Raw genomic sequence first — 26,548 nt, forward strand, 5'->3', positions numbered from 1 at the left:
CACATGCAGGCAGGAAGGCACACACACACAGGAGCGCACCTACACACATACAGAGGCCCCCCTCCCCCCGCCGACGCCGCATACATAGAAGCGCCCCCGCCGCATACATAGAAGGCCCCCGCCGCCTCCGCATACATAGAAGGCCCCCCCCACCTCCCCCCGCCGACGCATACATAGAAGGGCCCCCCCACCCCTCCCCCCGCCGCGGCATACATAGAAGCGGGCCCCCCTCCCCCTGGCCGCCGCCGCATACATAGAACCGCCGCCCGCCGCCGCCGTATACATACAAGTGCCGCCCCCCCCCGCATACATGCAAGCGCGGCCCCCCCCCTCCCCACTGGCTGCAGTGCCTCGCATCTCGGCCTCAGGGCAACAGCGGGCATGGGCAGAGTCCCTCTCGGGGGACTCGGTTTTTGTTGGGGGCCTCCCGGGCCTCTCGGGGCCGCGGGGGCAGGGCATGGGCGGAGTCCCGCTCTGGGGACTCGATGTTCGTTGAGGCCTCACAGGCCTCATGGCACCAAAAGTCTTGGCCTGGAGGGGAGGGGCGGGCACCGGCAATGTGCCCCGATGCCCCTCCTCTCTATTCGGGACTCACCGGGTCGGCTGGCGCTCGGCGGCGGGCCGGTCTCTCCTTCTCCAGCGGGGGCTCCCTCTTCTGCACGGGGCCCCCGCCATGGCTGGCACGGCATCTCCGGTCTCCCTCACGACTCGGGAGACCGGAGGACAACAGGCAAAGCTTCCGCAAGGCAGTGGGAGCGGACACACCTCTTCCCGGCCCCGCCCACAACCAGGCGGCAGGCCGGACATCTGCTTCCGGTGTTTTCCCCTGGGCTGCGGCGGTGATTGTTCTCTCGTCTTATCTTAGTGGGCGTGTGCACGCACCAGTCCAGCTCTGTGGTTGGGCATGTATTAGAAATCACAATGACTTCAGGCTGCATTCCCGGGCTTGTTATTCATTCCTTCATTGACTCTGAACGGCAAGGACTCATGTTGCACAGGCACAAGTCTGACATTACGGCACAAATTGCTCTCTGTTACCTAGACTCGGCTCGTTAACATGCGCGCTCAGTAAGAGCCAGCGCAACAACTCTTCCACCACGGCCATTACCGACAGCTGACAGGCCAAGGAATCATTACCGAGAGCGGGAGTCATGGATGGGTCGAGGCCTGTCTATCTGAGCTGGTGCCTCTCACGCACACCCGGCTCTGCCTAGGGTCTCGAGTTATTGCCATTAGCCTGCCCAGCAGTGTTTTTTTCAGTCAGAAATGAGTGCTCTCAGCAAGACGCACCGCGGGAAGCGGAGGCAGGATGGGCATTAATAATGCAGCCTGACTTCGGATCTTCCTGTGATTAGTAATTCACGAGCATGGCCCGCTCGTTGGATTTTGTCCTTCACTTGCCTTGGCCCCATCACGCGTTGTCTTTGTCTGCTAACATTACATTTTGAAACTCGGGACAACGGTAAGTTTTTTGTTTCATTTCACTCCCATCCGCAATCTTCTCTTCATATATTTGTCCTACACCACCCCTCTCGCACCCACCCTCTTGCAGCCTTCCCTGTTCTTCTGAGCACAACCAGCCTGGCTCACACCCCTGCCAACCACCCCACCCCCACTCCTCCGTCAGGTTCCCCCACACCAGTCACAGGGCGGTCTGTGCTGCTCATTACCTTGTAGGGCCGGCACAGGAGCCACACACTCCAAACATGCCCTGGGGTATCACTGGTGATGGTGAAGTATTTAGAGGGGGGGCCTCAAGATGGAGAGTGCGGCGGCAGAGAGGGCCCCCACCCTCTCATCCCTGCCCTTTCTCCTGCTGGATCAGGCTGCGTTGCTATGGCGCCTCTGAGAGGCCCTTCACTGCGCTCCCAGCCCCTCTGTGCACCTCTGGCAGCAGACTCGGGGAGGGGTGCACCTGGCATATTCCCCCCCTTTACCCCTCCTCCGGCACCACCACGCTGCTGAGAGCCCCCTCCCACCAACGCACATGTTGAGCAGATTCGTCGGGGTCTCTGGGCTCTATATGACTGTCCACCCTGCCCTCGTCTCTGTGTGTGCTTCTGTGAGTGGGGGGAAGGGGGATCTGTGTGTGGGGTAGGCGGGGGGTGCGTACGTGTGTGTGCGGGTAGGTGCACGCTTGTGTGTGTTTTGAAGGCCCTAATCAAATGTGGGTATATATGTGAATGGGTGTGTGCTTGTCTGTGTGTGCATAAAGTAGAAGTGTATGTTTCCTTCTACATGTGTCAGTGTTTGCTTCTGTGTGTGCTTGCATGAGTGAGTGCGTGCACGCAAGTGTGTGTTTGCTTGCTTGCATGAGTATGTGTGTGCCTGTCTGTGTGTGCATAGATATATAAGTGTTTGTTTCCTTCTGCATGTGTCGGTGTTGGCTTGTGGGTTTACTTGAACGAGTATGTGTGCATGTCTGTGTGTGTGTGTATGTGTGTGTTCAAAGAAACCAACCAATTTGCTTCCATCACAAGTGCAAATTAGCACACCACGTTACCCCCATTCCTGGGAGCAGCCCTCTTCTCAGAGGTCCCTGCAGTGTAGTATTTATATCCCCCTCAGCCAGGTGTTGGTAAACTCCTCGATCTGATGTTCAGACCTCGCTGCTCACTGTCCACCTCCCACATCAGACATCCTAGCAGACACATCACGGAGACACACCACCAGCTCTCGCTGCGCGCCTTTGTGTGTCTCTGTGCATTGAAAATAAATTCAATAGGTCTTGTCTTTTAATAAGTTAAAGCCATTTGCTTTGCTATACAATGCCATTAGCAAAGCAAATGGCTTTAACTTAATCAAAGGCAAGACCTATTGCATTTTCAATGCTTGTTGCTATATGAACTTGGAACCTTTGTTACATTCCTCTTGATCGCACTCTTTTTTTACCTTCTTGTCGTAGACCTGTTCACGTAATTTTTATAAAGTATAGAGACTTTTGCTGCGTTGGAGCATTGAACTTGAGTCAGTCTATACGGGGGCAGAGTGTAGTGATTTGATTGGGTCATTTTGTAATGGAGAATAAAGCTGTGATATTATAAATGTTTTGTAAATAATCACACAATGTTTTTATGATGTTCTAAAAAGTATTTGAATATGTATAAATTGTGACTAATTTAAAAGCCTATGCATCTGAATAAACATTTAGCATAGAATATTGATAAATAGTAAGCCCTGCCTGTCTCCTACATCATGAGGCTTAGGTTCCCCAGACACTTTGATTAACATATGCACAAGAACAGAACCTTTTGGAACTGCACAGCAGATTGGGGAAGGACCAGAGGGGATGTTCCCCAATCAAAACTGCTGTTTGTGATTAGATAGGAAGAAGGAAAACCAGAAGAGAACACGAGGGATTCAAGCATGGAAATGGGTCTATAATGGGCAATAGTACAATGTGAGAAGTTGGCCTGATATATGATGTTTCCAATTCTGGAACCACCTTGTATCAGTCCAAACAATCCCTTATGGTGTCTGGTTGTAAGTCAACCTTATAGACAAGCTATCCTAGGGGTAGCATGGACTAAGCAGCCTGAAAGGCTAAACTCAAGAGGCCGTGTTAAGCGAGCTGTTTTACCAATCACAATCCTGTAATATCAAATGAAAGGACACCATACAAGTATATATTATAAAAATATATGTATTTATTACTAGAATAATTCCCAGTACTCTTTATGAGCAAAGGGGCACAAGCGTTTAACAACTTGGCTGCTAGAGGTTTTCCCCTGCTGCGCTGCATTCTCTTATTTCCCATTATTCATGACGAGCTCAGCTCGTCATAAGCACACGACCAGTGTACTGCATGACGAGCTGAGCTTGTCATGAGCAGCGAAGGGGTTAAACAAAAGCACAGTATAACATGAAAGTTGCACAATTATGGATGAGGGCAGGTGGCCACTCAAACCATATATTAAGAAAGTGGTATAAGAGATACCAATCGAACAGTGGTCAGGCCTAGGGCCTGGGGAATCGCTGGGAGCAGTCAGGACTAGCAATGCTGAAGTCGGGAAAAGCCCGCGGGACTCGGGTGCAGCGCTTAAAGCACACACATGCACCAATGCAAAGTCAATGGTGCGTAAAAGTTATAAAGTTACTGTTTAAGGAGACTTCCGCTTAACCTAGAAGGATGAAACTTAAGACACATACACTAGGGGTGTGTACCAGTGTGGGAACACCGGCATTGTTGAGTTACCTCACCCACAGGAAGCGGGTGCATAGGGTCGAAGTTGTGTTGGGTTTCGTCACGCAGGTTGTTGGTGCTTGAAGCTGAAGATGCTGCAGGCGATGTGAAGGAGAAGTGTCCGGTGTGATCCAAGGGTGGATCGGAGTTGTGGAGTACCTGATAGCAGAGGGGACAGAGTCTGGGTCACTCAGCAGTGACCAGGGTGGAACCAGGACGGAACCAGGCAATGTCGGGCGCAATCAGGTGGTTGTCCAGGAGCTTCTCTCCGCTGCCATGTGGGCTCTGGGGCATCTGCGACATCCAGGAGCGGATCACAAGCTGTCCCACAAAGGTTCTCGCCGTTGGCACTGTCGGCTTCAAGATTGGAGCAAACAACACTTAGCAAAAGCAATCCATGCAGGACTGGAAGATTGCTTCTCACTCGGACCAGGAGGGTCAGAGCGGGTGCTCCTTTTCAGAGGAGTGAGTGCAAGTCTGGAGCAACCAGAATCACAAGTTAGATTTCGTAGTTCTTTGGCACAGGGGCCACAAGCCAACGGGCAAGTGACGGGGCCAACGCATTGAGCCAAAAGATGCAGAAGGGCCCCACGCAGCACTCAGTGAGTGTAGAGGGGTGAGATTCGGTGCAAGAGCGGCTCAGGGCTGGGGCTTCTCAAACCCCGATGTACAGCTTCGAGGGTCACTCGTGGGCTGCACGGTCAGCGTCTCGTGGACTTTCCAAGATGGCGGGCCCCACACTTCCGGTCGCCTCCACGGGTCTCAGCTCTGCAGGGACTGTGGATCAAACTGTTAGAAAGCAGGCACGCTTGGTCTTGTCAAACTCTGTCGCTCGAGTTCCGGCGGGAACTGCAACAAAGCAAGGGTCGAGGTGCTGGATGGTGCCTGTTTGCACAGGGTGGTCACTCCTTGACCACAAGGGAGATTCTTCAGTCTTCTACGTCGAGTAGGATGTCGAAGGGTCCAGAGTTTTGTTTCAAATGTTTCATCAGGATAATCTGAGTGCTTAGGCACTGCTCCCATTCTTATACCAATCTAGGGGGCTGGATTACCTGCTAGGTCCCCTCCTATGGGTGGGACCCAGGAAGGGGGTGGTTACACCCCTTTCCCTTTGTCCAGGTGGCGCTGGGACTGGGGCTGGTCTGCCCCAGAACCGGTTTGACCGGATTATGCAAGGGGAAGCCTTGTGCTCCCCAGGCACTGTCTGGTTTCTTTCAAACCTCCCTGCTACAATCCACTATCTCCTGTCTGGGGTGGTTTGACACCTCCCTGTGACAGGAAACCCTTTGTCCAGGCCTCCTTGACTGAGTTTCGGTCAGCTGCAGGAGGTCAGACTCGTGTCTGTGGCAGAAGCATCCATTTTGTGGTGCTGAGGTTCCTTTTAAAATCAACCGCGTTTTAGCAAAGTAGCATGTCGTCTCCCTCTAGAGGGGTGGAATGCTATCCCCTTCGACAGGACTGTAGAGGGGATAGTATTCCAATTTGTATGACACCTTACATTACATGGTTTGATAAAGCCAAACCAAAGTTAACATATAACCGCGAGGATTATAATGCACTTAATAGTATATGGTATGGCAATATCCCGGAACAGCTAAGGGAATTGGTCCTGACAGCTGCAGACAGGCTCAGCTCATGCTAGAGCACCATCTCACATAAAACCACGCACTCTGCCTCCAGGATTGTTAAGGCCTGCCATAGGAGTGGCTTATAGGTTTCTATGTGTCCAGATAGGTTTAGATATAGGCATACTATATCTAAGCAAGGGGTGATTACACCACCTTGCCCCAGCTGAGTGATCAGCCAGTTGTGTCAATTTTGGATAGCCAGCCAGGGGTGGCAAAAGATATGCTGCAGCCCCTGGTAGGCCTTGGATGCACCTATGCCCTGGGCACCTATAGTGCTCTGTACAGGGGCTGATAAGGTGACCCAAGCCAATTTAGTTATGCACCTAGGGTACATGGAATCCATTTTACAGAGAGAGCAGATAGCCTGGGGCCCTGATTAGCAGAGAGCCTAGGCCAACTAAGTCGAAAACCAGCTAAACACAGGCAAAAAATCTGGGGTAACCATAGTCAGGTATCCACCTTCCTACACAACCCCCCCCCCCCAAACGAAAGGAGATAAGGCTATCCTTGGCCAGGTAAGCCTATATTGCCTGAGTGGCCATATAAGGAAGTACCTGCACTAGCATGGATACCCCCTGTCTCATGGTCCACTAAGCAGTCCCTCACCCTTGGGGTATTAGAGGGTCTCCACCATAGGGAATCACTACCTTGGGTGTGTTTATGCAAAGTTAAAGGCTGGTTTTGATATGGAGTATTGAAGTGAGGCTCCACTAATTTAGGGCTCAGCTTCCTCCAATTATCTTCCACCATGTGTGCCTTTCTTTCTTCAACTGAGTTGCAATATGCTCTCAGGGTCAACCTCTGGCTACCTAAAGCTGGAGGCTGGGTCCCTTGTTTTGGCTTACTGGAGGGACAGTTCAGGTTTGGGCCCTTTGGGTCCCAGGTTTGGCTGTGCCCAACAGAATCCATCTGTGGGAGGTCCCTAACTACTTTTGTGGGGGCTCCCTCAGGAGTTTTTAAAGTTTTCACCCTATTTATGGTGTCCCTAATCTGTTGATGGGGGTGCTTTATTTGACAGGGGGCCCTTTGGGGCTCACTATCCTTCTTGTCCTCTGCAGCCCTGGGCTGAGTAAGGCAAGGCAGAGAGGGGCAGGTTACCTACTCCAGACTGGGTCCCACCTGAGAAGGGTCAACTGCCATCAGGGGCTGTGTCAGGCCAGGCCTAACAACCTCTGGGGCAGTTCCTTCATTAGGGGTAAGATCAGTTCCCTGAGGAGGCTGATCCTGTCCTAATGTCTGGTGAGGGGGAGATTTCTCTTCCTCCTCCATGCTCTCTGTTTGGGTGGAGTGACCCATCATTTCAGGCTTCACAACACAGGTATCTCTTTGAGTTTGGGCTGTGGCCATCACAGCCCCACCAACCTTTTCAGGAGGAGACTCAGTTTGGGTGTGAGCTGTTATCATAACAGCTCTGCTATTCTTTTCAGGAAGGGAGTTAGCTAAAGATGGGGCTGAGAGTTGCTCAGCCCTACCAACCTTTTCAGGAAGGGCATCTTGGGTTGGGGATGTAGCCATCACAGCCCCACTAACCTTTCCAGTGACATTTACCATTTTGGAATGGATTTCCTGTTCAACCTCAGCCCAGGCTGAGATTTCCAAATCATTTCCTAGTAGACAGTCTACAGGCAAGTTTGATGACACTGCCACTCTCTTTGGGCCAGTGACACCTCCCCAGCTGAGACTTACTACTGCCATGGGATGATTGGTTTGTATTCCATCAGTGTTTGTCACCTGGTATGTGGCACCAGGTAAAAGTTGCTTAGAGGGGACTATACAGTCAGCCACCATGGTGATGCTAGCCCCTGTGTCTCTAAAAGCTTCTACTTTCAAACCATTGATGATGGGTTCCTGTCTGTACTTGCTCAATGTATTTGGGCAACCAGAGAAATTGGCAAAACCCATGCCAGTCTCATAGACAAGATCATTTGTGATGTTCCCTTGCTAAAGCAAGTTTAGCTTGGGCCAGTGCTAACTCTTCCCTCTCTATCTGGAGTTCTACAGCTCTCATCCTGGCCTTATGCTCTCTTCTCTGGGGGGAAGTCATTCCCCTTTGAGAGTTTCTTGACACACTAGAAATGTGAGAATCTCCTGAGGAATTTCTTACCCTTCTATTGCCTGGAACAGTTCTGCTTTGAACTCTGGGGAGGTGCTGGCCCTCTCCATTTCCAAGTAGGTCCAAGTTGGATTGGCTAATCCTCCCCACATGAACCTGGTTACCCCTCTGATTCTGAACTGGCTCATCTACTTCTGAGCCGTCCTCCTCATCTTCTTCCTCTTCTTGGTCCACCCCTAGGGTGTCCTCATTCTCAGGGGGGTTCACTCCATCTCCTGCATCTAAGGGAACTACTCTCTCCTTATCTAAATCATCCTTCTCCAGGATGGCTATCAGGATGGGAATGGTAGGGTTGTGACCCTTTTTCAGCCCCTTTGCAGTATACAAGGTACTCAAGTCTCTGTGGCTGAGGTTGTCATAGCTGGAGGTTGCCTTGGTAAGGTCAACCCTCACAGGTGAAGAGCCTGAAGCTCCCTCTGTGCCAGCCATGACTGCTAGTGAGGTGCAACTGGTGCACTTACCTACACTAAGTGTTTTCCTACTGTACCTTGCTAGCGCGTTGTAGGCAGGGTATGCTAAGCCCTTTGATCTACAACTACTAAGTTCAGTAGAACTTAAATATGCTAAGCTTTTGTTTATATGTACCTAAGGTACTTGATGTGATCTTTCAATTTGATAAAAAGATTGCAATGGTAAAACAACAGCAAGCTCAAATCCGCACCGCTGCTCACCAATGTGAGAAATTGGCCTGATATATGATGTTTCCAATTCTGGAACCACCTTGTATCAGTCCAAACAATCCCTTATGGTGTCTGGTTGTAAGTCAACCTTATAGACAAGCTATCCTAGGGGTAGCATGGACTAAGCAGCCTGAAAGGCTAAACTCAAGAGGTCGTGTTAAGCGAGCTGTTTTACCAATCACAATCCTGTAATATCAAATGAAAGGACACCACACAAGTATATATTATAAAAATATATGTATTTATTAGTAGAATAATCCCTAGTACTCTTTATGAGCAAATGGGCACAAGCGTTTAAACAAAAGCACAGTATTACATATGAAACTTGCACAATTATGGATGAGGGCAGGTGGCCACTCAAACCATATATTAAGAAAGTGGTATAAGAGATACCAATCGAACAGTGGTCAGGCCTAGGGCCTGGGGAATCGCTGGGAGCAGTCGGGACTAGCAATGCTGAAGTCGGAAAAAGCCAGCGGGACTCGGGTGCAGCGCTTAAAGCACACGCATGCACCAATGCAAAGTCAATGGTGCGTAAAAGTTATAAAGTTACTGTTTAAGGAGACTTCCGCTTAACCTAGAAGGATGAAACTTAAGACACATACACTAGAGGTGTGTACCAGTGTGGGAACACCAGCGTTGTTGAGTTACCTCACCCACAGGAAGCGGGTGCATAGGGTCGAAGTTGTGTCGAGTTTCGTCACGCAGGTTGTTGGTGCTTGAAGCTGAAGATGCTGCAGGCGATGTGAAGGAGAAGTGTCCGGTGTGATCCAAGGGTGGATCGGAGTTATGGAGTACCTGAAAGCAGAGGGGACAGAGTCTGGATCACTCAGCAGTGACCAGGGTGGAACCAGGACGGAACCAGGCAATGTCGGGCGCAATCAGGTGGTTGTTGAGGAGCTTCTCTCCGCTGCTACGTGGGCTCTGGGCATCTGCGATGTCCAGGAGCGGATCACAAGCTGTCCCACAAAGGCTCTCGCCGTCGGCGCTGTCGGCTTCAAGATTGGAGCAAACAACACTTGGCAAGAGCAATCCACGCAGGACTGGAAGATTGCTTCTCACTCGGACCAGGAGGGTCAGAGCGGGTGCTCCTTTTCAGAGGAGTGAGTGCAAGTCTGGGGCAACCAGAATCACAAGTTAGATTTCGTAGTTCTTTGGCACAGGGGCCACAAGCCAACAGGCAAGTGACCGGGCCAACGCGTTGAGCCAAAATATGCAGAAGGGCTCCACGCAGCACTCGGTGAGTGTAGAGGGGTGAGCTTAGGTGCAAGAGCGGCTCAGGGCTGGGGCTTCTCAAACCCCGATGTACAGCTTCGAGGGTCACTCGTGGGCTGCATGGTCAGCGTCTCGTGGACTTTCCAAGATGGCGAGCCCCACGCTTCCGGTCGCCTCCACGGGTCTCAGCTCTGCAGGGACTGTGCATCGGGCTGTTAGAAGGCAGGCACGCTTGGTCTTGTCGAACTCTGTCTCTCGAGTTCAGGCGGGAACTGCAACAAAGCAAGGGTCGAGGTGCTGGATGGTGCCTGTTTGCACAGGGTGGTCACTCCTTGACCACAAGGGAGATTCTTCAGTCTTCTACATCGAGTAGGATGTCGAAGGGTCCAGAGTTTCGTTTCAAATGTTTCATCAGGTTAATCTCAGTGCTTTGGCACTGCTCCCATTCTTATACCAATCTAGGGGGCTGGATTACCTGCTAGGTCCCTTCCTATGGGTGGGACCCAGGAAGGGGGTGGTTACACCCCTTTCCCTTTGTCCAGGTTGCGCTGGGACTGGGGCTGGTCTGCCCCAGAACCGGATTATGCAAGGGGAAGCCTTGTGCTCCCCAGGCACTGTCTGGTTTCTTTCAAACCTCCCTGCTACAATCCACTATCTCCTGTCTGGGGTGGTGTGACACCTCCCTGTGACAGGAAACCCTTTGTCCAGGCCTCCTTGGCTGAGTTTCCGTCAGCTGCAGGAGGTCAGACTCGTGTCTCTGGCAGAAGCATCCATTTTGTGGTGCTGAGGCTCCTTTTAAAATCAACCGCGTTTTAGCAAAGTAGCATGTCGTCTCCCTCTAGAGGGGTGGAATGCTATCCCCTTCGACAGGACTGTCGAGGATATAGTATTCCAATTCGTATGACACCTTACATGACATGTTTTGATAAAGCCAAACCAAAGTTAACATATAACCGCAAGGATTATAATGCACTTAATAGTATATGGTATGGCAATATCCCGGAACAGCTAAGGGAATTGGTCCCGACAGCTGCAGACAGGCTCAGCTCATGCTAGAGCACCATCTCACATAAAACCACGCACTCTGCCTCCAGGATTGTTAAGGCCTGCCATAGGAGTGGCTTATAGGTTTCTATGTGTCCAGATAGGTTTAGATATAGGCATACTAAATCTAAGCAAGGGGTGATTACACCACCTTGCCCCAGCTGAGTGATTAGTCAGTTGTGTCAATTTTGGATAGCCAGCCAGGGGTGGCAAAAGATATGCTGCAGCCCCTGGTAGGCCTTGGATGCACCTATGCCCTGGGCACCTATAGTGCTCTGTACAGGGGCTGATAAGGTGACCCAAGCCAATTTAGTTATGCACCTAGGGTACATGGAATCCATTTTACAGAGAGAGCAGATAGCCTGGGGCCCTGATTAGCAGGGAACCTAGGCCAACTAAGTCGAAAACCAGCTAAACACAGGCAAAAAATCTGGGGTAACCATAGTCAGGTTTCCACCTTCCTACATACAGTGTGCCCCTGCTAGATCTATTAGCATGAGGAGGTAGACATGACTATGACTTTACCTAGCAAACTTATTACTGACCATTATTTTGAAAGTTATTTTGGCCCCTATTTTCTTTTTTTTAACTGCCAGTGATGTGTCTTATTTAGAGTGACTCCAGGAAGATACCTTAATTTAGTGACACGTTTATATGTTGTCACCAAAGTTGGATAAATGGATGAGTTATTTTTGATGATGGAAGCCAGGATGTATCTTTACAGAGATAAGTTGTCTTTGAAACTCTGATGACCTTGAAAAGTTGTTCTTCAGCCAGCAATGTAAATTTAAACTAACATCTTTTAGGTAGTGAAGTTAGAAAGGCTTCTTCGTAAGAAATGTCTGTTGTGACAATACAACTCTTAATTAGAACAATTGAGGTTGGAAAAAGTAGAGAAAGTATTAGCAGTTGGCATGTGGCTTGGTATCAAGCTGTTCCAGAGGTTCTTTAGAGTGTAGTTTGACAGTCTTGAATGGTTCTTTGGGATAGTCCTGAAAGCTTTCTATTTTGGACTATAAATAACTGGCTTTAATGTATGGCTAGACCATGTTTTAACATTTTCTTGGCTGCTTTTTTAACAGAAAGTGTTCTGGTTGTTTAGTTGGACCTCAGTTGGCTCTACAATTTCTTGATCTCTTTTGTCTTAGAACATAAGTCATCAAAAACCAGTGGTTGCATCTCTGAGTAGTAAGCTTTTTCCATTGGCAAGTAGTGATTGTGTCAAAACCTTTTAATACTGCCTTCTATACCTGGAAAACAAGGCATTCACACTATATTCCATAACAGTGTTACTAGAGATGCTTTTTAATGCTTGAGCTAGTTCGTAATCAGTGACATGTCTGAAGGATCTTCTTAGGGCAGTTTTTGGTGAAGAGTGTTTTAGCGGAGGACAATGCTGCAGCGAAATATTCAAGGGGTAATGAAGTGGTCCAATCAATCCACCTCAATACGGCTGAGGCATTCCACTTTAATCGTAATGCAAATAACCAAACGTAATATCTTGAAATATATTACTTGGAATGTTTGGGGGAATATGAGACTTGTTCCAAAAAATGTTAGTCTAAAATCTTCTGAAAAATAGTAATGTCACATTGGATATGTTACCCCAGATTATATTAAAGTACCCATGACAAATATGGTGAATCAATGTTTGTTGTTATGGGACATCGTCACCAAGAAAAGCAATAAAGTGTTTGTGCAATCTGGCATTTAACAGAGTGCACCACTCTGTCTTACCCCATTAATAATCCACCAGAGCAAACAAAGGGGGCACCATTACCAGTGGAATTAGGATATCATACCTGTCCAATGACTTTCGACTGTGAGGTGCCCATGAGTCTTCTTTAAAACATATGTCTAATACACACATAAAACATTTCTTTTACAGACTCTTGAAGAAACCCCATGTTAAAATCAATGGGTCACTTAACCGACTGCGTGCACTAGAAAATTGCGGCAAAAAATTAAACGATGGATCAGCATAGGCTGGTTGCAGCTAAATGAAAAGAATGCAGAAGTCATTTTCTTCAAAACCAAGAACAAATACCAGAGCTCCCCCTCCCAATCAGCAGCCCCGAGCAATCTTTTGTGGCATGAATAAATCACCCACTCTTAAAATCTGAAATCTTAGAATTGCTATTATACTTGAAGTCTCCATGAAATCACGGGTACCTCAAGTCTCCCAAAAATATCTAGTCTATTGGTTTAACAAATTAAAAGATCCTTAATTTCTTTCCCAAACACTCCCATTTCAGTGTTTCAGTATAGTAGCGTTCGCTGATAGTAACAGATTATAGTGTCAGTGTGGTGCTGACTAACAAACCACTATTGCTCACTAAAGGCAGCATAAAATGCCGTGGAACAGTTTACACTGCGTCATCAGAAAGATGTGAATGTATCTAATGGATGAAAACAACTTCACTGGCGTCCACTGAACTACAGAGGGAAATGTGTGTTTACGGACCAGCTCCAGTTAACTTCTGCCACAAAAAAAATGTACATTCGCTGTCAGGGACTCAGTCCAGCTCCCTAAATCCACTCTCTTTTCTATAAGTTTATTTGTCCACCATAGGATCATAAAATGTTGCTGTTGGGGCGTGGCGACAGGCACTATATTTCTTTCCTTCCACATATAATCCCAAACAATCCAGGTGGTTCAGGACCACAGGGCCTAAAGCTGTGGTCTCCACCGTGTGCAGCAACTGAGTGTGAACTCCCACCAAGTGGTTTAGGGATGAAAACGCTCACTTTGGAATAGAGGAATAAACGTTGACCCCCTCCCGCCACAGAAGAGGCAAGAAGATGCGTGGAGGACCCTGTGAAATCCTGAGCACACCAGAGCAGGAGGCCAAGAAGAGCCAAGACATGCAGTGGCCAGCCTCTGAAAAGGTGGAGAGCCATGAACGGTTGCTTGAGGCAGGCAGTTTCAAGCTAGCATCCAGGCTTTGACATGGAAGATGTGCAGAGAGGTGTCGAGGACCGGGCTGGGCCTACCCGAACGCTGCTGCAATTCAAACCACCACAGGACCCTCTCTTCCTTTTCCTCTAAATAACCGTTTCCCCCTCCCCGCCCACTCTCCTCTGCACAGGTTTAGATCTCCTCCCTTTACCTCACCCTCCATCCCCATTACCTGTTAGGTCTCGCCTGTCAATGCGCATGCGCATTGAGCTTGCGAAACTATGGGGGCTTAAACAGACTTTAACCAACTTGCGATTCCATGGCGATTCCTTGCAGTGCCCGTCAAATTGAAGCTCAATGCGCAAGCGCATTGACATTAAAAGCGCGTGCACATGAAAGCGACAAGGCTCCCTCCCACGGCAATCCCTACCACGGCAATCCCCAACCCCATCCGCCAGCACCTCCCCTCTCTCTCGCACATGAAAGCTACAAGGCTCCCTCCCACGGCAATCCCCACCCCCAGCCGCCAGCACCTCCCCTCTCTCTCCCCGCACACAGACAGGCTCGCATTCCTCCACAGCCAGGCTGGCATTTCTCCTCCCCCTCCCCAGCCACTAGCTCCTCCCCTCTCTCTCCCTGCAGTTTCACGGCCGTGTCTCGTCTTAAACCCTTTCACGGCCGTGTCTCGTCTTAAACCCTTAAACATGCACAACTCACACACTGAAACACACTATTTTTTAAACAAAATTCGGCAGCCTTCGACATCTGTTCCCCAGCCCCCAGCCGCCAGAACCTCCCCTCTCTCTCCCCGGACACAGCCAGGCTCACAATTCTCCTCCCCCTCCCCAGACGCCAGCACCTCCCCTCTCTCTCCCTGCACACAGCCAGGCTCGCATTTCTCCTCCCCCTCCCCATCCGCCAGCACCTTCCCTCTCTCTCCCTGCAGTATCACGGCCGTGTCTCGTCTTAAACCCGCATTTCACATCTTCGCAAACCCTTTCACGGCCGTGTCTCGTCTTAAACCCTTAAACATGCACAACTCACACACTGAAACACACTATTTTTTAAACAAAATTCGGCAGCCTTCGACATCTGTTCCCCAGCCCCCAGCCGCCAGAACCTCCCCTCTCTCTCCCCGGACACAGCCAGGCTCGCAATTCTCCTCCCCCTCCCCAGACGCCAGCACCTCCCCTCTCTCTCCCTGCACACAGCCAGGCTTGCATTTCTCCTCCCCCTCCCCATCGCCAGCACCTTCCCTCTCTCTCCCTTCAGTATCACGGCCGTGTCTCGTCTTAAACCCGCATTTCACATCTTCGCATTGAATACTAAAACATGTTGGAAGCATCATGTTCTTAAAAGAATTAGTATTAACTAACACACATTGATTTGCCTTGGACCGAAAACAAAAAATACACTATCTAGATGTGTGGTAGTGAACGGCAGCGTTCAAATGCTGGTTGCAAGTTGCAGCCCGTTCCTTTCTGCTGCTACTCCGTTTGTATCGAGTGCCGAGGCTGCATACTTAAGACCAGGGCTTCAAACTGAGCCTGCAAAAGGAAAGCCGCATTGAAAGCCCCCTCAGCCCCACACCCCATCAAGCCACACGAAACAGATAGAGGGCTGCCATTGTATTTTGATTTTGTTGGGCTCACCTCCATTTGAACGCTGGCTATTGGCATTGTAATTAATTGTTAATTATCTAAACAGATAAATGAAAGGCACACTCACACACCCTCACTCCCCTCAAAAACTCACACCCCTCACAACAATCTCACACTCACTACACCGGACAGCCCCACCCTCACACACTCACCCCCTCACACTCTATCACCATCAACACCCTTCAGCCTCACACACCCTTACCCTCATCCCCTCACCCTCACACACCCTCAATCACCCTCACAACATCACCCTCACACACCCTAACTCTCACCCTCAACCACTCACACACACTCACACTCCCTCGCTCACCCTCACCCTCACACACACTCACAGCCCCTCACCCTCACACCCCATCACCCTCACACACCCTCACTCCCCTCACAACCTCACACCACTCACAACACTCTCACACTCACTACACCTCACACGCTCACCCTCAAACACCCTCACACACACTCACCCACCCTCAGCCTTGCAAAATCTCAACATCAACACACCTCAACCTCACACACCCTTACCCTCATCCCCTCAACCACATTCACCCTCAGTCACCCTCAAACACCCTAACTCTCAAAATCACCCACTCACACACCCTCACACTCCGTAAATCACCCTCGCACACCCTCGCCCTCACACCATCACACACCCACACGCTCACACTCAATCATTCACCATCAAACACACACACTCACCCTCACACACCGTCACACAACCTCATCCTCACACCACCTCACTCACCCTCACCCACACTCACACCCCCTCACCCTCACACACCCTCGCTACACTCACAACCTCACACCCCTCACAACACTCTCACACTCACTACACCGCACACCCTCACCCTCACAGACTCAACCCACTCACCCTCTCTCAACATCAACCCCTCAGACTCACACACCCTTACACTCATTCTGTCACCCTCACACACCCTCACACCCTCACCCTCACACACCCTCACTCCCACCCTCACCCACTCACACAACCTCACACTCCCTCACTCACCCTCAGACACACTCACACTCACACAATGTCACACAACCACACCCTCTCACCCCCTCACTCACACTCACTCACAATGACTCACACTCACCCTCACACACCCTCACCCTCACACACCGTCACACACCCTCTACCTAACAACACCTCTCTCACCCTCACTCACCCTCACACACACTCACACACCGTCGCACACCCGAAGCCTCACACCCCCTCACTCACCCTCACACTCACACACACACCCCCTCACCCTCAAACACCTTACACTCACACACCCACGATCTCCTCACACCCATCACAACACTCTTACACTCACCATACATCACACACTCTCAGCCACAAACAACCTCACTCTCCCTCAACCTCACACCCCCTCACACACCCTCACCCTCACCCACAGTCATACACTCAACCTTCAAACTCGCACACCCTCACTCACCTTCACACCCTCACAACACTCACCCTCACTCACCCTAAAAACTCTCACCTTCACTCACCCACACCTATAACACACTCTCACATCCCATTACCCTCACCCCCTCATCTTCACACACACTCACCCCATCACCCACACTCATACTCACACCGTCACCCTCACTCACCCTCACACAAATCACACACCCTCACACCCCCTGAACCTCACATCCAATCACCCTCACACCGTCCAAGTCCACCCTCACAACCCTCACTCATACTCACACCGTCACCCTCACTCACACTCGCACACCATCACACACCCTCACACCCCCTGACCCTCACATCCACTCACCCTCACACTCACACCGTCCAAGTCCACCCTCCAAATCCACCCTACAACACCACCCTACAACTCCACCCTCCAAAATGACTGTGCATCTATGTTAATGCAAGCAAAGATTTTGCAGTGCGGCTTGATGTGTACCTTACCAAAAAAATGAAAAAATTTAACATGTATAATATAAACAAAATTACTGATGTCTTTGATTTTGGAATCAGCGCTAACAACAGCATCAATCAACATTACATAGGTCTCTTAGCTTCAGAAACAACGCTTCACAACATTAATACATTTGAAGTGTACAATATTCACGGAGAAAAAATAAACACTTATAGCCATCATCACAACAACTCTCACTCACACCCACACCCACCCTCACCCTCAGCCTCACACACCATCACTCATCCTCAAACTCCCTCACAACCTCACACACCATCACTCAACAACACACCCTCACCCTCAACATCCTCACCCTCACACACCCTCACTCGCCCTCACCCACTCACCCTCACACTCCATCACTCTACATCACCCCCTCACCCTCACACCCCCTCACACACCCTCACCCACCCTCACCCACAGTCACACACTCAACCTTAAAACTCGCACACCCTCACTCACCTTCACACACTCACACCCTCACAACACTCGCCCTCACTCACCCACACATAGCATCACACACACTCACACCCCATTACCCTCACCCCCTCATCTTCAGACACCCTCATCCCCTCACCCTCACAACCCTCCCACCCTCACTCATACTCACACAGTCAACCTCACTCGCCCTTACACACCATCACACACCCTCACACCCCCTAACCCTCACATCCACTCACCCTCACACTCACACCGTCCAAGTCCACCCTCCAACTCCACCCTACAACACCACCCTACAACTCCACCCTACAACTACTACTCCACCCTACAACTACTAATCCACCCTCCAACTCCAAAAGTAAATAGCATTAGGCAACATTTAATTCAATAACAAAACATCAGATTACACACTTGTAGGTATTAAAAAATGAAAACTTAATGCATCGCGAGGACAGTAAGGGGAAATAAATAAACCATTAAACAATGGTGGAAAGAATCCACAAAACAAAGAAAGTACGTAATCACAAGAGCACGAGACCTCACATCCTAATTGCAATTCTTCCATAAGTACAAGAAAGTATTCCACTCAAACTACACAACAAAAACAATACAATTTTTAAAGGTGGCTTCATACTTATACTTTGCCACAATTAATGCGCATCTGTAGTCGGAAATTTAAAAGGAGGTAAACATTGTCTCTAATGAGCAAACACAGACAAAATCACTGCGCATCTATGTTAATGCAAGCCAAGCTTTTGCAGTGCGAATTGATGTGTACCTTACAAAAAAATGATAACTTTTTACATGCATTATATAAAAAACGTTACTGATGTGTTTGTTTTTTGATTCAGCGTTAACAACAGCATCAATCAACATAGGTCTTGAAAAGCTTCACAACATTAATACATTTTAAGTGTACAATATTCACGGAGAAAAAATTATCACTTATAGGCATCATCACAACCACTCACACCCTCACCCACCCTCACCCTCAGCCTCACACACCCTCACTCATCCTCACCCTACATCACACCCTCACACTCTCACAACCTCACACCCTCAATCACACTCATACCCTCACACACCATCACTCACCAACACACGCTCAGCCTCACTCACAACATCAAACGCCCAGACACTCACATCCACTCACACTCACACCGTCCAAGTCCACCCTCCAACTACACCCTAAAACACATAAATAGCGTTAGGCAACATTTACCCTCACCCCCTCATCCTCACACACACACTCACAACACTCACACCCTCACTCATACTAAAACAGTCACCCTCAATCACTCTCACACACCATCACACACCCTCACAACCCCTGACCCTCACATCCACTCACCCTCACACTCACACCGTCCAAGTCCACCCTCCAAATCTACCCTACAACACCACCCTACAACTCCACCCTCCAAAATGACCGCGCATCTATGTTAATGCAAGCAAAGATTTTGCAGTGCGGCTTGATGTGTACCTTACCAAAAAAATGAAAAAATTTAACATGTATAATATAAAAAAAATTACTGATGTCTTTGATTTTGGAATCAGCGCTAACAACAGCATCAATCAACATTACATAGGTCTCTTAGCTTCAGAAACAACGCTTCACAACATTAATACATTTGAAGTGTACAATATTCACGGAGAAAAAATAAACACTTATAGCCATCATCACAACAACTCTCACTCACACCCACTCACACCCTCACCCACCCTCACCCTCAGCCTCACACACCATCACTCATCCTCAAACTCCCTCACAACCTCACACACCATCACTCAACAACACACACTCACCCTCAACAACCTCACCCTCACACACCCTCACTCACCCTCACCCACTCACCCTCACACACCATCACTCTACATCACCCCCTCACCCTCACACCCCCTCACACACCCTCACCCACCCTCACCCACAGTCACACACTCAACCTTAAAACTCACACACCCTCACTCACCTTCACACACTCGCACCCTCATAACACTCGCCCTCACTCACCCACACATAGCATCACACACACTCACACCCCATTACCCTCACCCCCTCATCTTCAGACACCCTCATCCCCTCACCCTCACAACCCTCACACCCTCACTCATACTCACACAGTTACCCTCACTCGCCCTTACACACCATCACACACCCTCACACCCCCTAATCCTCACATCCACTCACCCTCACACTCACACCGTCCAAGTCCACCCTCCAACTCCACCCTACAACACCACCCTACAACTCCACCCTACAACTACTACTCCACCCTACAACTACTAATCCACCCTCCAACTCCAAAAGTAAATAGCATTAGGCAACATTTAATTCAATAACAAAACATCAGATTACACACTTGTAGGTATTAAAAAATGAAAACTTAATGCATCGCGAGGACAGTAAGGGGAAATAAATAAACCATTAAACAATGGTGGAAAGAATCCACAAAACAAAGAAAGTGCGTAATCACAAGAGCACGAGACCTCACATCCTAATTGCAATTCTTCCATAAGTACAAGAAAGTATTCCACTCAAACTACACAACAAAAACAATACAATTTTTAAAGGTGGCTTCATACTTATACTTTGCCACAATTAATGCGCATCTGTAGTCGGAAATTTAAAAGGAGGTAAACATTGTCTCTAATGAGCAAACACAGACAAAATCACTGCGCATCTATGTTAATGCAAGCCAAGCTTTTACAGTGCGAATTGATGTGTACCTTACAAAAAAATTATAACTTTTTACATGCATTATATAAAAAACGTTACTGATGTGTTTGTTTTTTGATTCAGCGTTAACAACAGCATCAATCAACATAGGTCTTGAAAAGCTTCACAACATTAATACATTTTAAGTGTACAATATTCACGGAGAAAAAATTATCACTTATAGGCATCATCACAACCACTCACACCCTCACCCACCCTCACCCTCAGCCTCACACACCCTCACTCATCCTCACCCTACATCACACCCTCACACTCTCACAACCTCACACCCTCAATCACACTCATACCCTCACACACCATCACTCACCAACACACGCTCAGCCTCACTCACAACATCAAACGCCCAGACACTCACATCCGTTCACACTCACACTCACACCGTCCAAGTCCACCCTCCAACTACACTCTAAAACACATAAATAGCGTTAGGCAACATTTACCCTCACCCCCTCATCCTCAGACACCCACTCACAACACTCACACCCTCACTCATACTAAAACAGTCACCCTCAATCACTCTCACACACACCATCACACACCCAACCACTCACATCCACTCACCCTCACACTCACACCGTCCAAGTCCACCCTCCAACTACACCCTATAACTACTATACCACCCTACAACTCTACCCTACAACTACAACTCCACCCTCCAACTCCACACATAAATAACGTTAGGCAACATTTATTTTAATACGTAAAAATCGGATTACACACTTGTAGCTATTCATAAATAAAAAATTAATGCAACGCAAGGACAGTGCAGCAATTAATACACAAAAATGAATAAAGGGATTGTAAAATAAAACATTTCTTTCACAAAGATCATAAATGCACACAAAAAAGGCAAACATCTGAATACACAGCAAATAATACAACAATTTAAAAGTGGACAAAGCGAGCAAAAGGAAACAACTTCACAACAGAAAGCACTTAATAAAGTAAGGGAAAATAAACCATTAAACAATGCCAGAAAAAATCAAAAACGCAAACAAAGTGCTTAATCACAAAAGCACGAGACTCTGGTGTTGGTCTAACTCATGCTGCTGTTGCACGAAGTGTTTTGGTGGTGCTAAGTGCTCAACAACAGAAACACCGTACACCAAAACAGCATCAAACAGAATCAAAAGAGCACAACTCAACAACTCAACAACACAACAACACTACTAACAACCACCCCAACACCACGAATCAACACAACATTATCACTCAGCAACAACACATTAACACAATGCACCAACACAAAAACACTCAGCACATTAACATTGTCACACTGCAACACTACCACATCGCTCAGCAACACCAGAACAACACCCAATAACACCACAACATCACTCTCAAGGACCACATCATCACTCTCAAACACCACATTAACACTACACAGCACCACACCAACACTCCAAAATACAACAGTACTCAGCACCATCACAACACCACTCTGCATCACCACATGGACAAAACAACAACACCACAACAATACTATTGTTTAATAATTAATGGGGCTGTGTTGGTAAGTGTTGCTAGGCTGCTGGAAAGTGATGCTACATGTATTGTTAGCTATCGTCCTCAATATACCTATCTAACTATCTATATAGATCACAAATTAACAACAACATCTATACAATAATAGGATTACACAACATTTAAATAAATATTAAACAATACAATGTATTCTGGTAATGATGGACTAAATAACACGCCAAAAAAAACACCTACACAATAAGATCTTGCTAACACATAAAAAACTCTTGTAAATTACAATTAAAAGACCATTCCTGTACATACGCCAAAAAACCAAATCAATTTACACCAAAAAAATGCACTTGGAAAAAGGGACGGAAGTAATACACTCATGTTATTAAAAATACAAGACCAATACTGTACATACGATACCTGAAATAATAACCCAACACCTACTTAATATATACCGATTCTATCGAAGCATGACAATACTTTAATACATTACATTATTAATAATTAACAACTCGGAAACAAAGGGAAATACTATTAGCAAAAACCAAAAAGTACACAAAATCAATAAATGCATACAATACACACTTTGACTATACCTTAAAATCAATAAATTGCTATACATTACATAAAATTACATTACAACATTTCACATTCACAATTTAGAAAGTTCAATACATATTTAATAATATACTAAGTACATACGATAACGTAAAAAAAAGTTGTGATACACAAAAGTCTAACATTAATATTAAACTGTAAAAATTAATCAAATACATCTCTACATAGTCTATAATACATTCACATCATACATTAAATAGTTGTAAAAAAAAAACCTACCTGTCAAACGACGCCGGAAGAAGACAGGAACAACAACACGCCTTTCCCCCACGAAAGTTCCCGAACATCTGGGGATTTCCCAATTAACGCACGTCAAACGCAACGCTACGTCACCAAACGTAGCGCTGCGATTGGCTAAGGATTACGTCATACATCAAACACATTCAGAATACACAAAAAGACTAGAACGCTAAACACTTAACGTAAATCACGTAAAGGAAACACATAGCGCCCGCCATTTTTATTTCAATAAAACTTTATACACAACGTTAAAACAAAAAAATTACTACACATAACACATACTTAAAAATAAATACATACAAGGACATGTTAGAATAAAATACATACATGCAACACAATAACATTCACACATCACATCTGACAATTGCTATAAAACAACAAACACATAGCATAACGCAACAACATATAATACACTACATAACAAACATATATACAAAACTATTAATACACACCATCACAAGAACACAACAACTCAACTATGCAAAACTCAAACAACACTCAGCACCAACACATCAACATGTCAGCAACAGGACAGCACCACTCACAAATAATCCAGCATTACTCACCATCAAAAACACATAAGTCAGCACAACGACACCAACACTCAGTTATAACATAAAAAGACTCAGCAAAAAACATGCATCCTTTAACAAAACACCAACATCACTGTACAACACCACAGCAACACTCAGCACCAGCCCCGCATCACTCGGGGGCACCACACATCACTATGCGCAACAACAGCATATTTCAAACACCACAGCATCACTTGTACACAAAACAACATCACTCAGAGCAACAACATCATCAATCTGTCCAAAAATATATATATATATATTCAAATATATACTACCAATGTTTCAAACTTTATTACAAATGTCAAAATAATATGTTAAATGTTTTCACTTCAAAAAATGTTAACACTTTAAAATTTGTGAAGGCAACACATGTAAGACAGGGGGGAAATAGATATTGTAACTTTACTAATGCTATACATGTCACATGTGCAAAAAAAAACATATTGGCATTTCAAATATATTAAATAAGAGTTTTATTTTTAGCAAATAATAAACAAAAATGTTCAACACTAAAAACTCAAACTTTCCTATTGCGAGACCTATTGCATTTCCAATGCTTGTTTTTTATTACCTCCCGTGCCCTGCCCCGCCGGGTTCTGCCCTCGAGTCTCCCACCCGTCTAGTCTAGTGCTTAGCTCTGCCCCGGGACAGCATGGCACATGCCCCAGAGCCCGTGGCGCTGCAGCCCTGTGACTCGGGATACCGGCGGCTGCCGGAAGACACGTACCCCCCTGTTTTGGTTCCAGAGCCCCCCAGGGACTTCGTCGTCTGGTCCCTCTTCAATGTCATCTTTCTCAACTACTTCTGCTGCCTGGGCTTCATGGCCCTCGTCTTCTCGATCAAGATAAGAGAATGAAATGACCCCTCCGGACAAAATACAACCGCAGCACATCCCGGAGTACATATAAAGTTACTTGAAGAGTCCGGGTCATATGGAGCTCCATGTTCCAAATGATTACACTACAATAACATAACAGACATAAATATGCTTGTATTTTCGTGTCATTGCTTCCTTTACTCATTGTAGGGGAACTATATTATGTTAGATCTCTTTTCGGGATTTACAACAGCTAGGCTACAGCAGCAGGCTTAAATTGCCATTTTCTTCACGTAACACTCGCCACGGGGCTTCGTGTGGCGTAATGCAAACAGAAGCAACGAAATCGCATTGTTGCATATGTTTCCTGTCACAACGGAGTCACCACGGTAAAGTGTGTCTTCGTATTAGGTTGCCCTTGCCTTAAACAATGAAGTCATTTGTGCCTTTCAACCACTCCTAGCATTCAGCCCAAAGCGCTCTGCATGTTGGGACATGTAATTCCACACATGTAATGGAAATAGTGGCGCTACCACCCCCAGAATGCTGTTGCCTGCCTAAGAGTGAATTGGTGATTCCCTTGTGAACCTATCCCACGTTTCTCCTTCCTCTTCTGCACCATTTCCATTTCCTTCACCATGACCACTTTCCCCTCCGCTCACCCTCGTCTTTGTTTCCCGCCGTCACCACAGGACCCTCTCTTCCTTTTCCTCTAAATAACCGTTTCCCCCTCCCGCCCACTCTCCTCTGCAGAGGTTTAGATCTCCTCCCTTTCCCTCACCCTCCCTCCTCATTACCTGTTTTTTATTCCCTCCCGTGCCCTGCCCGCGCCGGGTTCTGCCCTCCTGTCTCCCACCCATCTAGTCTAGTGCTTAGCTCTGCCCTGGGACAGCATGGCACATGCCCCGGAGCCCGTGGCGATGCAGCCCTGGGATTCGGGATACCGTTGGCTGCCGGAAGACACGAAATCGCATTGTTTCATATGTTTCCTGTCACAACGGAGTCACCAGGGTAAAGTGTGTCTTTGTATTAGGTGGCACTTGCCTTAAACAATGAAGTCATTTGTGACTTTCAGCCACTTCTAGCTTTCAGCCCAAAACGCTCTGCATGTTGGGACATGTAGTTCCACACGTGTAATGGAAATAGTGGCACTACCACCCCCAGAATGCTGTTGCCTGCCTAAGAGTAAATTGGTGATTCCCTTGTAGGTAGAAGCACAAGGGTAGAAGCATTTTTTAAGAATTAAAATCTCTTTGAACAGCACAGGGCGCCGTGCTCCAGGTTGTCTATAATTGGGCACACAGAGTTTGTTTCTCCCTTGCTTCGTTCCTACGGTAAAGTGCTCTGATACCTGCGGGTCTAGCCAGCGCTATACAAGGGTAAATGCCAATGTCGAGGAGCCCCCTTGCTGTGCTTGCTTCCCTGCCCCCTGGCTTTGCTTGCTTCCCTGCCCCCTGGCTGTGTTTGCTTTCCTGCCCCCTGGCTGTGTTTGCTTTCCTGCCCCATGGCTGTGCTTGCTTCCCTGCCCCCTGGCTGTGCTTGCTTCCCTGCCCCCTGGCTGTGCTTGCTCTCCTGCCTCCTAGCTGTGCGTGCTCCCCTGCCCTCTCGCTGTGCTTGCTTCCTTGCCCCCTCGCTGTGCTTGCTTCCCTGCCCCCTCGCTGTGCTTGCTTCCCTGCCCCCTCGCTGTGCTTGCTTCCCTGCCCCCTCGCTGTGCTTGCTCTTCTGTGTGTGTATGTGGCTCTGGGTGTGTGTGGCTCTGGGTGTGTGTGTGGCTCTGGGTGTGTGTGTGGCTCTGTGTGTGTGTGTGGCTCTGTGTGTGTGTGGGGCTCTGTGTGTGTGTGTGGGGCTCTGTGTGTGTGTGGGGCTCTGTGTGTGTGTCTGTGTGTGTGTGGGGCTCTGTGTGTGGGGGGCTCTGTGTGTGTGGGTATCTCTGTGTGTGTGGGTGTCTCTGTGTGTGTGTGTGTCTCTGTGTGTGTGTGTGTCTGTGTGTGTGTGTGTGTGTGTGTGGCTCTGTGTGTGTGTGGCTCTGTGTGTGTCTGTGGCTCTGTGTGTGTGTCTTTGTATTAGGTGGCACTTGCCTTAAACAATGAAGTCATTTGTGCATTTCAGCCACTCCTAGCTTTCAGCCCAAAGCGCTCTGCATGTTGGGACATGTAGTTCCACATGTGTAATGGAAATAGTGGCGCTACCACCCCCAGAATGCTGTTGCCTGCCTAGGAGTAAATTGGTGATTCCCTTGTAGGTAGAAGCACAAGGGTAGAAGCATTTGTTAAGAATTAAAATCTCTTTGAACAGCACAGGGCGC

At 47.8% G+C, this 26,548-nt stretch overlaps 1 protein-coding gene across 1 annotated transcript in view; it reads right to left on the reverse strand.

Moving 5' to 3' along the window:
* Positions 1 to 26,548, reverse strand: part of PHYHIP (phytanoyl-CoA 2-hydroxylase interacting protein) — a 334,597-nt gene that overhangs the window by 15,317 nt on the left and 292,732 nt on the right. The window lies entirely within an intron of this gene.

Source organism: Lissotriton vulgaris, chromosome 11 (assembly GCF_964263255.1).
Source record: "Lissotriton vulgaris chromosome 11, aLisVul1.2, whole genome shotgun sequence".
Classification (NCBI taxonomy): Eukaryota; Metazoa; Chordata; class Amphibia; order Caudata; family Salamandridae; genus Lissotriton; species Lissotriton vulgaris.